The following is a 13,044-nucleotide window of genomic DNA, read 5'->3' on the forward strand; positions in this document are numbered from 1 at the left end:
CGGGAAAAGATAACAGGCATTGAAAGATGCAAGAATCCTTAGAATTACTGCAGCTGGAGGCCGAAAATCGTGAAAAACTGCAATTTTTACCATCTTTAAACGTTTGTAGCTCATTACAACGTCGACCGATGTCGATGAAATTTTCAACATAATGTTTAATTGATACAGATCTACGAAACGTGTTTTCTAAATTTTCCATATAAGCCCACATAAAAAAGTTGAAAAATACAGCTTTTAGTATTTTCCCTGCAATTCCGACAACTTGCAGTTTTTTTTTAAATTTTTCTCACGTTGTGTAGCAAACTAATTCTTCTAACTTCTCCAAAAATCTCAAGTCGTATATTCCAATATTAAAAAAGTTATGGTGTTTTTAAGAGTGTCCGAATATTAGTGGGAGTCACTGTACATCTCGAGTGATACGAGTTTCATTTATAATGTCACACTTTACAAAAATACATTTTGCAACAGAAAATATAAAAAATTGAACATTTTACAGCAGTAAACAAAAAAATTGAACATTTTAAAGCATCTAACCAAAAAAAAGAGGTGAAATCGCAACCTGAAGGACGTATGTCGATCGATTGTGTTTTACAAACTTTTGTCGTTCAATATATAACGTCATCTTCTGCTAATAATTACCAGACAATTAAAAAAGAAAGTTAATTTTATAGAATTTCGTCTTGCGCTTGCAATGTCGAATCGACTCGTTCGAATTTCGCGCCACGAGTGACCGGTCCTCCCTGCAAGTCACGTGACCGAAACAGAATGTTAAAGAATCAAACCGGAACAATATAAATAATAGAAAGACAACAATATAAGTAATTATACACATAAATATATAATAGAGATATAAGATAAACTATAGCTGCCGCGAATGAAATATATCAGATATACTGTATCCCTTTACATCCCTTAACCTTCTCCTTTGAACCCATCCTGAACCCTCCACCCCTCACCCACCGCACATCAACCCGACGGTACACCCGAGCATATGTATATACAAACCGTTTATATTTATTTATTTATGTTTCTATGCGCTGGACGCGTCTATGTTATACGCAATTGCAAAATGGATCGATACATTTTTCCTATCGATAACGAAAGAGAGTACACTCATTCTTTTCAAATAATGAAACAATATTATATGTACGTACATATATACACGCATATAAATTTATGAATGTGTATATATATGTGTATATATACATAAACATACATATACATATACAGACATATATTGGGTTGGCAAGAACGTAATTTCGGTATTTCAAGGTGAAATAAAAAACCGAATTTCTTTATTCGAGCGACGAGCTTTAATCAATAAGATATTTTCTTATTTATTCTTTGTGGCAAAAGCTCATATCAAACGAAAGGGAAAATATCTTACTCGTTAAAATTCATCGCTTGAATAAAAAAAATCGGCCTCTCTACTTCACCATAAAATACCGAAATTGCTTTCTTGCCAACCCAATATACATTATTATATATGTATGTATCAATTATCTATGCATATGTACGCGTACATATACGTGGATCAAAAATATATATATATATATTTGTAATATTAAGGAGTACTTGTTTAGATCGTAAGTGAGCCCCGAAAGCGTCGCCCCGCAACGCGACACCGATTCGAAGACAAGAGGAAAAATCTAAATAAAGTAAATAAATAAATGAATAAAATAAATAATTAATTAATTAAATGATTACATGAGAATAAATGTATATTGTACACACGGATGGGAACGTAAGCAAGACGACGGGGAGGTTTACAAACGCGTCTCGTATAAGTATCGCTCGATACACGCGGTGCGCGCCGATCATTTCGAGTTCCTTCTCTGTCGCGACTACGAAAAAATTTCGATTGTAAGCAACGATTGGCGAAAGGGATCGTGGATCGACGATCTCATAGGGCATTTCTGCTTTTCGACACATAGAACGCTGAGAGTCGGGGGGCGGAGGGGAGAGGTGTTCGATGCCCATGCGATTCGAACAAATCGGTGCTGCCGATTTTTCAGGAACGCGAAGCACACCTTTGCGTTGATCCTCGGGAAAATCGGTTGACGCCTACCTCCCCCCGCCCCCGTTTCACGCGTTCATCGAAACGAGGAGGAAACAAGGGTAGGCTTGCGCCGCGGACTCGACGCGACACGGTGGTTACCAATCATTTTTGTTTCTAAGTTTTCGAAGGTTAAATTTACGTTATGATTATGAGATAATTACGGCGAAAACATGGACGGAAAAGTGTGAGACTGAGAATGCGGAAGCAGAGAGCGAACGGGGACACGGAGGCACCGGAAGCGGTGAACCTCCAGCGTGCGTGGATCGTGCCGAGCCGTGGTTACGGTTTCTCTTTTTCGTGTACACAAAATGACACTTCGCATTATTCATAGAACTATTTTATTTATACGGGAGAGAAAGAGAACGAGTGTGTATGTGTGTACATGTATGCTGTGTATGAGTATGTGTGTGGACATGTATGCAGCGTATGAGTATGTGTGCCGAGTGTAGGGGATGTCGGGAATCTCATTAATGTTCGGACGGTTTAAAAAAAAAAACGATAACTATAGATTTATGGGTCAACAGTCTTTTGAATGGAACCTTCAATGGCAACAGCGATTTTCATTGTGGACTAACAAGTCACCCTCAAAAACGTCATCTAATAGTTTCATTTAAGATTGCGATGTAAAAGAAAATTTCTATGCTTTCTTTTGGTACAGCAGAATCATTGAAAATCCTATTAATTGGTTTAAGGTAAAGTGTTGAAAAAGTTATCGTATTTTGAAGAGTGTCCGAATATTAGTGAGAGTCACTGTTTCTTTCCTTCTTTCGCGTGAAAGAATGGACGGACACAGGACAGAAGCGACACGTCGCAAAGCGAAAGTGGAATAAACGCGAACGAGTTCGACATTCTGTCATCGTCGAAACGTGGAACGAATGGCGACGAACCGCAGAAACAGAAGTTACGATTTTCTTTTTTTTCTTCCTTTATTTTCCGTGCGCGAACGAGGTGGCAGTGGTTCGTGCCACGCCGTTGAGTGTAACTCACCCTTTCTTTTTTTTGTTTGTATAAAAATTAATCGGAATTTAATTAGGCTATTAATAACTGTTCGATTACTATAAAACAAGAAAACTTTACCATTAATTATAAATTACAGAAAAATTAGACGAGACGCAGTTTCTTTTCGCACCCTATCTGCTTCACGAAACATCCCCTATCCTTTTCCGTCCAAAAGCTTCGAAACAGTTGAACAACATTTTGAAAACATTAGTTACAAGCTGTTTGTTGTACTGCTACATTATATGTATAAAGGAGAATCAAGTTGATCAAATGAAAATGTTATTACTAAATTCTGACTTGATCTTCTGATCATCTCTGAACGAATTCAGGTACTTTGTTTGTTAATTTTATAAAACACAATGGTTCTACATATTAGTAAACTCTACCTAAATCAAGATAAACATAGTAGTAGATACGTAACATTAAAAGAACCACACAGGAATTTATTAAATTTTGAATTTATTTACAAAGTAATTCAAAATATGCTTTCAATATGGGCTGTTTTTTTAATATAGTAACACATGATTACTTGTCCAACTAAAGTATATCGCTGGTTCTAAACTCTTGAGCGGTTCACAACCTTTCCTGCTGTTTCAATAATAAATACAATTTAAATATTGTCCTTCTCTCATTTTTGTATGAAGATCATTTTCTATTCTAAATATTACTTTAATGGATAATGCAATTAGACGTAATAATACGATTTTGTAAATCGTTTCATTCTGATTGTATAATTAAATATAAGTTTATAATGTGTGGAATCATATTCAAATGATTCGCTCCGTCACAAGCTAGGCGTTAGTGGCGCTACGTGTGCCAAAATTCGGAAGCTTATTCGGTGTTCCCACATTTCCTACATTATCTTTAGCCTGGATTAGAACCTTCATCATCTTTAGCCTGGATCAAAACCTTCATCATCTTTAGCCTGGATCAGAACCTGCATCATCTTTAGCCTGGACAGCAACATCTCGTCGGTGCCTACGTCACCGCATTCCTGCCGTGGACCTTCTTATCTCTGACCACACTATATACTTGTTTAATATTGTAATTTTTTTGGTAAAAAATAAAGAATGTTACTTACCACAGTTAATGTGTTCTTTATTACTCACCCTGTACATAAATACTCGATAGTAATGTTAGACTAACATCTTCGGAAAAATTGGAAAAAACATTTTCCAATTTTCGAGAATTTCGTAAATTTTCGACCGTCTGGCTTGTAGTTGAGTTTTACTACTGAATTTTGTGCCACCTCCTTCGATATCATGTTCTCCTAATACAAAGTTAAATTTTCGAGATTTTCGAAAATTTTCGACCGTCTGACTTGTCGTTGAGTTATACTACTGAATTTTGTGCCACCTCCTTCGATATCATGTTCTCCTAATACAAAGTTAAATTTTCGAGATTTTCGAAATTTTTCGAGCGTCTGGCTTGTCGTTGAGTTGTACTACTGAAATTCCGGATACCTCCTTCGATATCATGTTCTCCTAATACAAAGTTAAATTTTCGAGATTTTCGAAAATTTTCGCCAATTTTCGACCGTCCGACTTGTCGTTGACCTGCACTACTGAATTTCGTGCCACCTCCTTCGATATCATGTTCTCCTAATACGAAGTTCAATTTTCGAGATTTTCGAAAATTTTCGGCCGTCTGACTTGTCGTTGAGTTATACTACTGAATTTTGTGCCACCTCCTTCGATATCATGTTCTCCTAATACAAAGTTAAATTTTCGAGATTTTCGAAATTTTTCGAGCGTCTGGCTTGTCGTTGAGTTGTACTACTGAAATTCCGGATACCTCCTTCGATATCATGTTCTCCTAATACAAAGTTAAATTTTCGAGATTTTCGAAAATTTTCGCCAATTTTCGACCGTCCGACTTGTCGTTGACCTGCACTACTGAATTTCGTGCCACCTCCTTCGATATCATGTTCTCCTAATACGAAGTTCAATTTTCGAGATTTTCGAAAATTTTCGGCCGTCTGACTTGTCGTTGAGTTATACTACTGAATTTTGTGCCACCTCCTTCGATATCATGTTCTCCTAATACAAAGTTAAATTTTCGAGATTTTCGAAATTTTTCGAGCGTCTGGCTTGTCGTTGAGTTGTACTACTGAAATTCCGGATACCTCCTTCGATATCATGTTCTCCTAATACAAAGTTAAATTTTCGAGATTTTCGAAAATTTTCGCCAATTTTCGACCGTCCGACTTGTCGTTGACCTGCACTACTGAATTTCGTGCCACCTCCTTCGATATCATGTTCTCCTAATACGAAGTTCAATTTTCGAGATTTTCGAAAATTTTCGGCCGTCTGACTTGTCGTTGAGTTATACTACTGAATTTTGTGCCACCTCCTTCGATATCATGTTCTCCTAATACAAAGTTAAATTTTCGAGATTTTCGAAAATTTTCGACCGTCTGACTTTTCGTTGACTTGCACTACTGAATTTCGTGCCACCTCCTGCAATATCATGTTCTCCTAGTAGAAATCCAAAAATTTCCGAAAATTTTCGAAAACCACGAAAATTGAGTTTTGTATTAGGAGAACATGATATCGAAGGAGGTGGCACGAAATTCAGTAGTGCAAGTCAACGACAAGTCAGACGGCCGAAAATTTTTGAAAATCTCGAAAATTGAATTTTGTATTAGGAGAACATGATATTGAAGGAGGTGGCACGAAATTGAGTAGTACAAGTCAACGACAAGCCAGACAGTGGAAAATTTGTATTTTCTAAAGTTTCGCTATTTTTACAATTCCAAATCAGTAGTATAACTCTACACCAAATCGTCGGATGTTGGGGAAAATTGGTGGTTCAAGAAATATAGACGCAGATATGCTCTTTTATTACATTGTCTTTATTTATTCATTGTAGAGATTCGTACATAAAATGTTTGCATTGTACATGTACATAACTTACATTCTAAACATTTATAACAAGAATGTTGACTTGCTCAGAGAGACTGTCGTGTCTCCAAAATGTAGCTCCCTCAGAGACACATCATTTATGTTGCATCATTTATGTTGTGCTAGGGATTTTCTGCAGTGTCGGTAATTCAGAACGATAGACAGAAATAACTATGCAGGTAAGAAGTCTTCTGCACCGACGATGTGCTGTGGGTGACCTTCTGTTTCTTAATCCAGCCGCAATGTATCCTAGAGGGCGTAAGCACACACCGAATTATTCCAGGGACACGATCTTCCGCAAGGCTGGCAATCTTTAACACTATCTCATCAGTGCCCGAAGCGTCGTTTGAATTTGGAACCTCCAGATCATATTTCTCAAACCCTCGTAACAGAAATGAAATATACAGGATAGTCGATTCTCACTAACAAACCTAAGATCATGAACTGTCGATAACGTCGAGCGCGACAATAATCCGCATTCTAGTTATTACGATCAAATGATATCCTTCCAAAAAAGGAGAAAGCAGAAAATTATGTCCTCCTGTCTTCGTATTTAGTTTGTTTAGTAGTACAACGTAAAACGTAAAAATCTTTGAATCTAGAGTTTGCTCTTCATTTAAATCGCAGATTCTTACAATTTTTGCTATTTTCTCAATCACACACAATTATATGGTATATAATTTACACAGATAAACAATTTAAAAGTCGTCGCCTTTACTTTTTCCTTCTTAAATTTACAAAATACATGTTTTAAATTTTCGTTACACAGACATATATGAAAATGTAAAACTCGTTACTTTTCTTCTTCGATCGCAACTGTGACCAATAACAATTTTCATAAAAATTATTTACACATTAGCTAGGAAACTAATCTTTCTAACGTCTCAAAAAAAGCTCGATTCACCCATTGGAGATCGTTGTTAATGTTGAGTGGATCTCGTGAATTCATTTCTGAATGAATTTCTAAATTAGTAAAATATTCAATTATTATTAAATAGGAACTTCTAAATTCCTGTAACCTTACCGTTTTTTTAGAAATACCTCTGTGTCGATCGTAGCTTAATAAATAAACTTTTCATTAATGTTTTCGGCGCATAGGTTCGATCCAATTTTAACTAACAAGCAATTTTGCAAATTTTTAAATGATTCTCAACGTTTCGATCCGGGTATGGATCCTATTCAAGAGAACTTGCGTCTGTAAAAAAAACCCTCAACCGTTTTCTACCGCGACAGGGTACCTATTCGATAAGCGTGGATCGATCGATAAACATGAATCGTAATCACGGGCGAATAGTTTGATTCTCGATCATCGTTTTTCGTGGACGATCTCCGAGCTACCGTTGAACGCAACGAAATCCAGAAGATCGACCGTTGCGACGAGCATCGCGTGATCCACGGCATGGATGAAAAAGAGAAGCAGTGGAAGATTCATGGCAGGTCGATCGCATTATTCAGATTAGGGCATCGACTGAGCCACACGAATATGCGAGAGTACACGCGTTCCTTTGTATGCGTATAAACGTGTACATACTTATATCGGTGGAAGATAATACGGCCGATCGTGCACCACAGAAGAATGTTAATGGTGCTTCAGTTTTGTATGCAGGAAGTGACGGCGCGTCTCGCCTCATACCGTAGCGGGCCCCGGCGCCCCGGCGCGGCGTCCGAGCAGAAAAAGGCCCAATAAAACCGATAGAACTGAAAAACCGAGAAATTCACCCGTAGCCGTGTCGGACGAAGATAAGAAAGATGCTTCTTTTAAATCCCATCATAAACATACTGAGCCAGGGGCTCTCAACATTCCGAAAAAAAAGATATTCATACCACGCGTGGTTCTTGGTCAGCTCTTCTCGCAATTATCGTCGATCTTTGCCAAATTCGGCCCACTACCATCTTCCACTACCATACCGATTTCATTAAAATTATTCATATATATAATATAAGTCATTGTCATTACTAGACTGCGGATCTTTATGCAAAATAGAAATCTTCTGAGTTGATTGTGGGAAGCGGTAGTGTTAAATAAAAATTTGTTTTATCCCTTAGCAGTCTTTTCACGTTGGAAACAGCGTAACAATATTCTTGGACTTTTTATACCTTTCATCGTTTTATACTTCATCCTGTTAGTCCCAGTTAATTTCTTCGTAAATGCAGAAGGATTCGTAATGACTAGACTTCGGATCTTTTTGCAAAATAGAAATCATCTGAGGCGATTGTGGGAAGCGGTAGTTAAATAAAAATTTGTTTCATCCCTTAGCAGTCTTTTCACGTTGGGAACAGCGTAACAATATTCTTAGACTTTTTATTTCTATCACCGTTTTATATTTCACCCAGTTAATTTCTTCATAAATGCATAAGGATTACTAGACTGAGGATCTTTATGCAAAATAAAAATCTTCCGAGTCGATTGTGGGAAGCGGTAGTGTTAAATAAAAATTTGTTTCATCCCTAAGCAGTCTTTTCACGTTGGAAACAGCGTAACAATATTCTTGGACTTTTTATACCTTTCATCGTTTTATACTTCATCCTGTTAGTCCCAGTTAATTTCTTCGTAAATGCAGAAGGATTCGTAATGACTAGACTTCGGATCTTTTTGCAAAATAGAAATCATCTGAGGCGATTGTGGGAAGCGGTAGTTAAATAAAAATTTGTTTCATCCCTTAGCAGTCTTTTCACGTTGGGAACAGCATAACAATATTCTTAGACTTTTTATATCTTGCATCGTTTTATATTTCACCCAGATAGTCCCAGTTAATTTCTTCATAAATACATAAGGATTAGTAATGACTAGACTTCGAATCTTTATGCAAAATAAAAATCTTCCGAGGCGATTGTGGGAAGCGGTAGTTAAATAAAAATTTGTATCATCCCTTAGCAGTCTTTTCACGTTGGAAACAGCATAACAATATTCTTAGACTTTTTATATCTTGCATCGTTTTGTATTTCACCCAGTTAATTTCTTCATAAATGCATAAGGATTAGTAATGACTAGACAGCGAATCTTCATGCAAAATATAAACTTTCTACCTGAATCGCAAAAATCTGGAGTGAAATAGACATTTATTTCCTTTTTTAATGTGTTCAATAAGTTGAAGATAATATAACAGTATTTTAAAATTTTTCTAATGCTTTCACTGTCTTAAATTACACCTACTCATCTTTGCTATAAATTCTTTGCCATAGAAACACTGTCTACTCATCATTAATAGTAATCTTTTTATTGAATGAAATGACAATATGGCTGTAGAAAAAAGATTGGAAAACATGTAAACAGAAGAGGCAAGGAAAACGTTGATTCTCATAAAGGTATCATCCAGTTTATCGTGATCGATACTCGAACGGTGATACATGTTACGACTGGCACTTAAATTAATGGCCACTTGATTTACCGATCCCACCCTTTGGTGCTCGAGAGCTTCCATATGAATGGAGGGTCTTGATAAAACTCGAGGTGAATAATCATACCAAATTATTAATTTGCGGGTATGTAGTAATTATTAAAATTTAGAAAATATTTTGATCAGATTTGATTTATACTACATGTTCTCCACATTAGAAAGAAATTAGTCTGCATCCAAATTTGAATAAGTGTCCTGCTACTTTTTATTCTTTCGTTACAAGCACATTATCATGGGGGCGACGAAAATTGTATATCATTTATCGGCGGGACCAGGATAACGAGCGCAGCCACGCCATACTTTAAAAATCCTGTTGGCGCCGCAGTGGTCCCTTTTCTCGCGGTGGCGCCTACGGATTGCATAACAAAAACGATTCGCAATAATAACGATACGAGAGAGATCGAGGGGAATCCGTGTAAGAATTCGAAACGACGCACAGTGGGACCTTTCGTCCAAATCGGAGACAAAATCAAAGAACTTTCGATAGAAATGAGGTAGAGCGATGAAATTTTTTTTACATTAAAGCTGAAACATTCCAGAATATGAGAAAAATAGGGACATTATGGTAAGAACGTTTTTTAGCCTTGAGAAAATTCGTTAAACATGTAGAATTTCAAGAAATCGATTTTGCAATATCCTGAGGTCGTAGACAAATTTTGAGACCAGATTTGAAATCAGCGTGAAAAAATCTACGGGAAATGAAGTACAGCATGTTCAAAAAAAAAATTTTCCGCGCGTGGTATTGGAAAAACCACAATTTTCTCGAAATTGAGCAAGTTTAACGAATTTTCTCAACGTTAAAAAACGTTCTTATCATAATTTCCCTATTTTTCACATATTCTGCAATGTTTCAGCTTTAATTTAAAAAAAATTTCATCGCTCTACCTCATTTCTATCGAAAGTTCTTTGATTTTGTCACCGATTTGGACGAAAGGTCCCACTGTGCGACGCACAGTGCGGATAGAATTCGACACCTCTCTAAATTTGGTTACTAATGTATAGACTACGGATCTTTATGCATTCATAGGAAAATTGAGTACACATATGAAATTGAAAACAGTTGAAAAATTTTCAGAATCGAAGATGTCAATATGATTTCTCCTTTGCTAAAATCATTAAGGGAAGAAATAGCAATCAATTTAGTTTCTATGCCTTGCAATCGCAGACAATTTTTATTTCGCATAAAGATTCGCAGTCTGTCAATGTATACATATATATGCATGTATATTATCAGCTCCGAGTGTAAAGGGTTAAAACCAGTAAAAACATAAGAAGACTTTTAAAATACCGAACATTTATGAATGAGATATCAATTTCCTATCCATGAAAAGTGAAAAATCATGTAAAACGAAATCATTCCAGCAAGGAAGAAATGTTTGATTATCGATTTAAGATAGCTCTAGGTAAAAGTGTGTTGAAATCGACTTTTGGCCAGGTAAATCATTGAAAAGGACCACTGTGCGACGAACAACGCACGACGAGGAGCCAGAACTTTGACCATCTCTTCGCGCCAACCTTAATGTCTCTACTTACTCGAAACTGCTACTGGCTGCTGGCACCTTTCTCGTCCTCTTTCCTCCTCGTTCGTTTCGCCCCATTCCTTCTTTCACATCCGAAGAAAACGAGGAGTTCGCGTGCGTGCCTTGAAGCTATCTAACAGAACAGGGAGGTGATCCAGGGAAGCTGGGGAGAAGGGATAAACCAATATACCCGAGGCCGGTAGCGAAGAACTGCGTGACACGTCCGACGCGTGCGTGTGCGTTGGCGCCAGGCCGCATTCTCGCATTCGTTAACGAACACATCGAGTTAGCTCCCTCCGCAGCTCGTGCCTTCTCCTCCCTCGTATCGAACCGATCATATCCCCCCTTCATCTTATTTCCTCGGGACCCTCTTCGTTCCTCTCCCCCGCGATATTAAGAGCGGTCACGGATCCCAAATTTGCCATCGCCATCGACAACGGGAGGAGGGCGGGAGATATCGATTTGTCCTCGTCCCGTTTGCACGCCACCGGTACGTGGTAAAGATGACCGGTTTTTACCGGCACGAATCGGCCACAAACATCTTTCGGCACGAGAGAAGCGCAGTTCTCGTGAAAAGAATCGTCATCCAACGAGCTAGCCTATCGTCCATGCCTATCGAATCGATACGCATTGTCCCTCATCATCGACGATGATGCAATTTCCGTTCACCGGTGCCAGCCTCGCCCGGCATCGAACCACCGTTCGGTTGATGGAACGATGGTCGACCAGATCGGTCCGGATACACCGGCTTTTACCGGTAGTCGACTGTCGGACCACATCGATATTATCAATTGTTGGATCGACCGAAATTACACTGACAACACGATAACACTCGTTAACCCCTTAGCAATCGACTGGCGACTCAAAGTCCCCACTAAAAACTGCTATCTAATCAATTACTAAACATTGTATGAGGTGTTGTATTAATTTCGTATCCATAGAATGGAAAGTAATGTTTAATTTTCAAGTTAAAATTGCTCCGAGTGCTAAGGGCTAATACTAAACCTACCACCACCGCATAGTGTCGAATCCGACTGATTTCGTGGGCAAAATTCTTGGATCGACTGAAAATACACGGTCTTACAAGTAGTTACGGATAACTAGACTGCGGATCTTTATGCAAAATAACAAATGTTTGCATTGATTGCAAGATACAGGAGCCAAATAAAATTTTCTTTCTTCTCTTAATTATCTTATTAAGGTGAAACTAATACACTGGTGGCCTTAAATCTTTTTAATGTGTCTACTGTTTTAAATTTTACATATCTATTTTTGTCACAAATGCATAAAATCCGCAGTCTAATGATAACACGCATTAACCCTTAGCATTCGAGTGACGTCTCAGAGAGTCACTACTAAAAGGTAATGTTTTTATAACTAGACTGCGGATCTGTATGCAAAATAAAAATTTCTCAGCTGAATTGCACCAAACTGGAGTGAAATAGACATTTATTTTATTCCCCATTGTTTTTAGTAGGTTGAGAATAATGTAATAGTATGTTTAAATTGGGTCCCATGGAAATCACCGACACAGATTTCTCCGACACGGTTTCCACCGACAACGTTTCATTAATTATTTATTAATTAATTAATTAATTAATGTGAACTGAATGAAAATCAGTGGAAAAACGAAATATGACACCGAGTGTTCTTGAATGAATTAATTAATAAATAAAAAATTAATGAAATGTTATCGGTGAAAACCGTGTCGGAAAAATCTGTGTCGATGATTTCCATGGGGCCCTCTAAATTACACCTACTCATTTTTGTCATAAATGCATCAAATCCGCTGTCTACTTATAACAAATAAGTAATACCAGAATTAGATTCTGCGATCCCAGAAACCAACCAAAACCGTTTTTTCTTAATTATTTATATTTTATTAACATGGACTTGGCTTATAGATTTGGAGAAACTATGAAATAATTGCCGTGCTGACGGGCGAGCCACGTAGTACAACCGATGCATTCAAGTTCGCAACTAGTGTGTAGGTCGCGCAAATATGGTTGATTAACGAGGTGGAGGAAAAGCTTCATCGAGCTGACATTCCGGAGCTGACATTCTCGACGAACACTTTCGTCTTCGAACACTTTCAGAAATCCACCATCTTCCTGTTTACCTATGCGACACTCACTCAAAAATGGCAAACTCGCCAAATGAGGGGA

The 13,044-nt window shown here is 37.6% G+C and overlaps 1 long non-coding RNA gene across 1 annotated transcript; it reads right to left on the reverse strand.

Annotated features, from left to right (window-relative positions):
• Positions 1 to 5,894: 5,894 nt before the first annotated feature.
• Positions 5,895 to 11,555, reverse strand: LOC143212778 (uncharacterized). Its single transcript, XR_013009777.1, has 2 exons — positions 10,893 to 11,555; positions 5,895 to 6,343 (listed from the first exon to the last, which is right to left on the reverse strand). It is a non-coding gene; the product is annotated as an uncharacterized LOC143212778 (long non-coding RNA).
• Positions 11,556 to 13,044: the final 1,489 nt, after the last annotated feature.

Source organism: Lasioglossum baleicum, chromosome 10, assembly GCF_051020765.1.
Source record: "Lasioglossum baleicum chromosome 10, iyLasBale1, whole genome shotgun sequence".
Taxonomy (NCBI): domain Eukaryota; kingdom Metazoa; phylum Arthropoda; class Insecta; order Hymenoptera; family Halictidae; genus Lasioglossum; species Lasioglossum baleicum.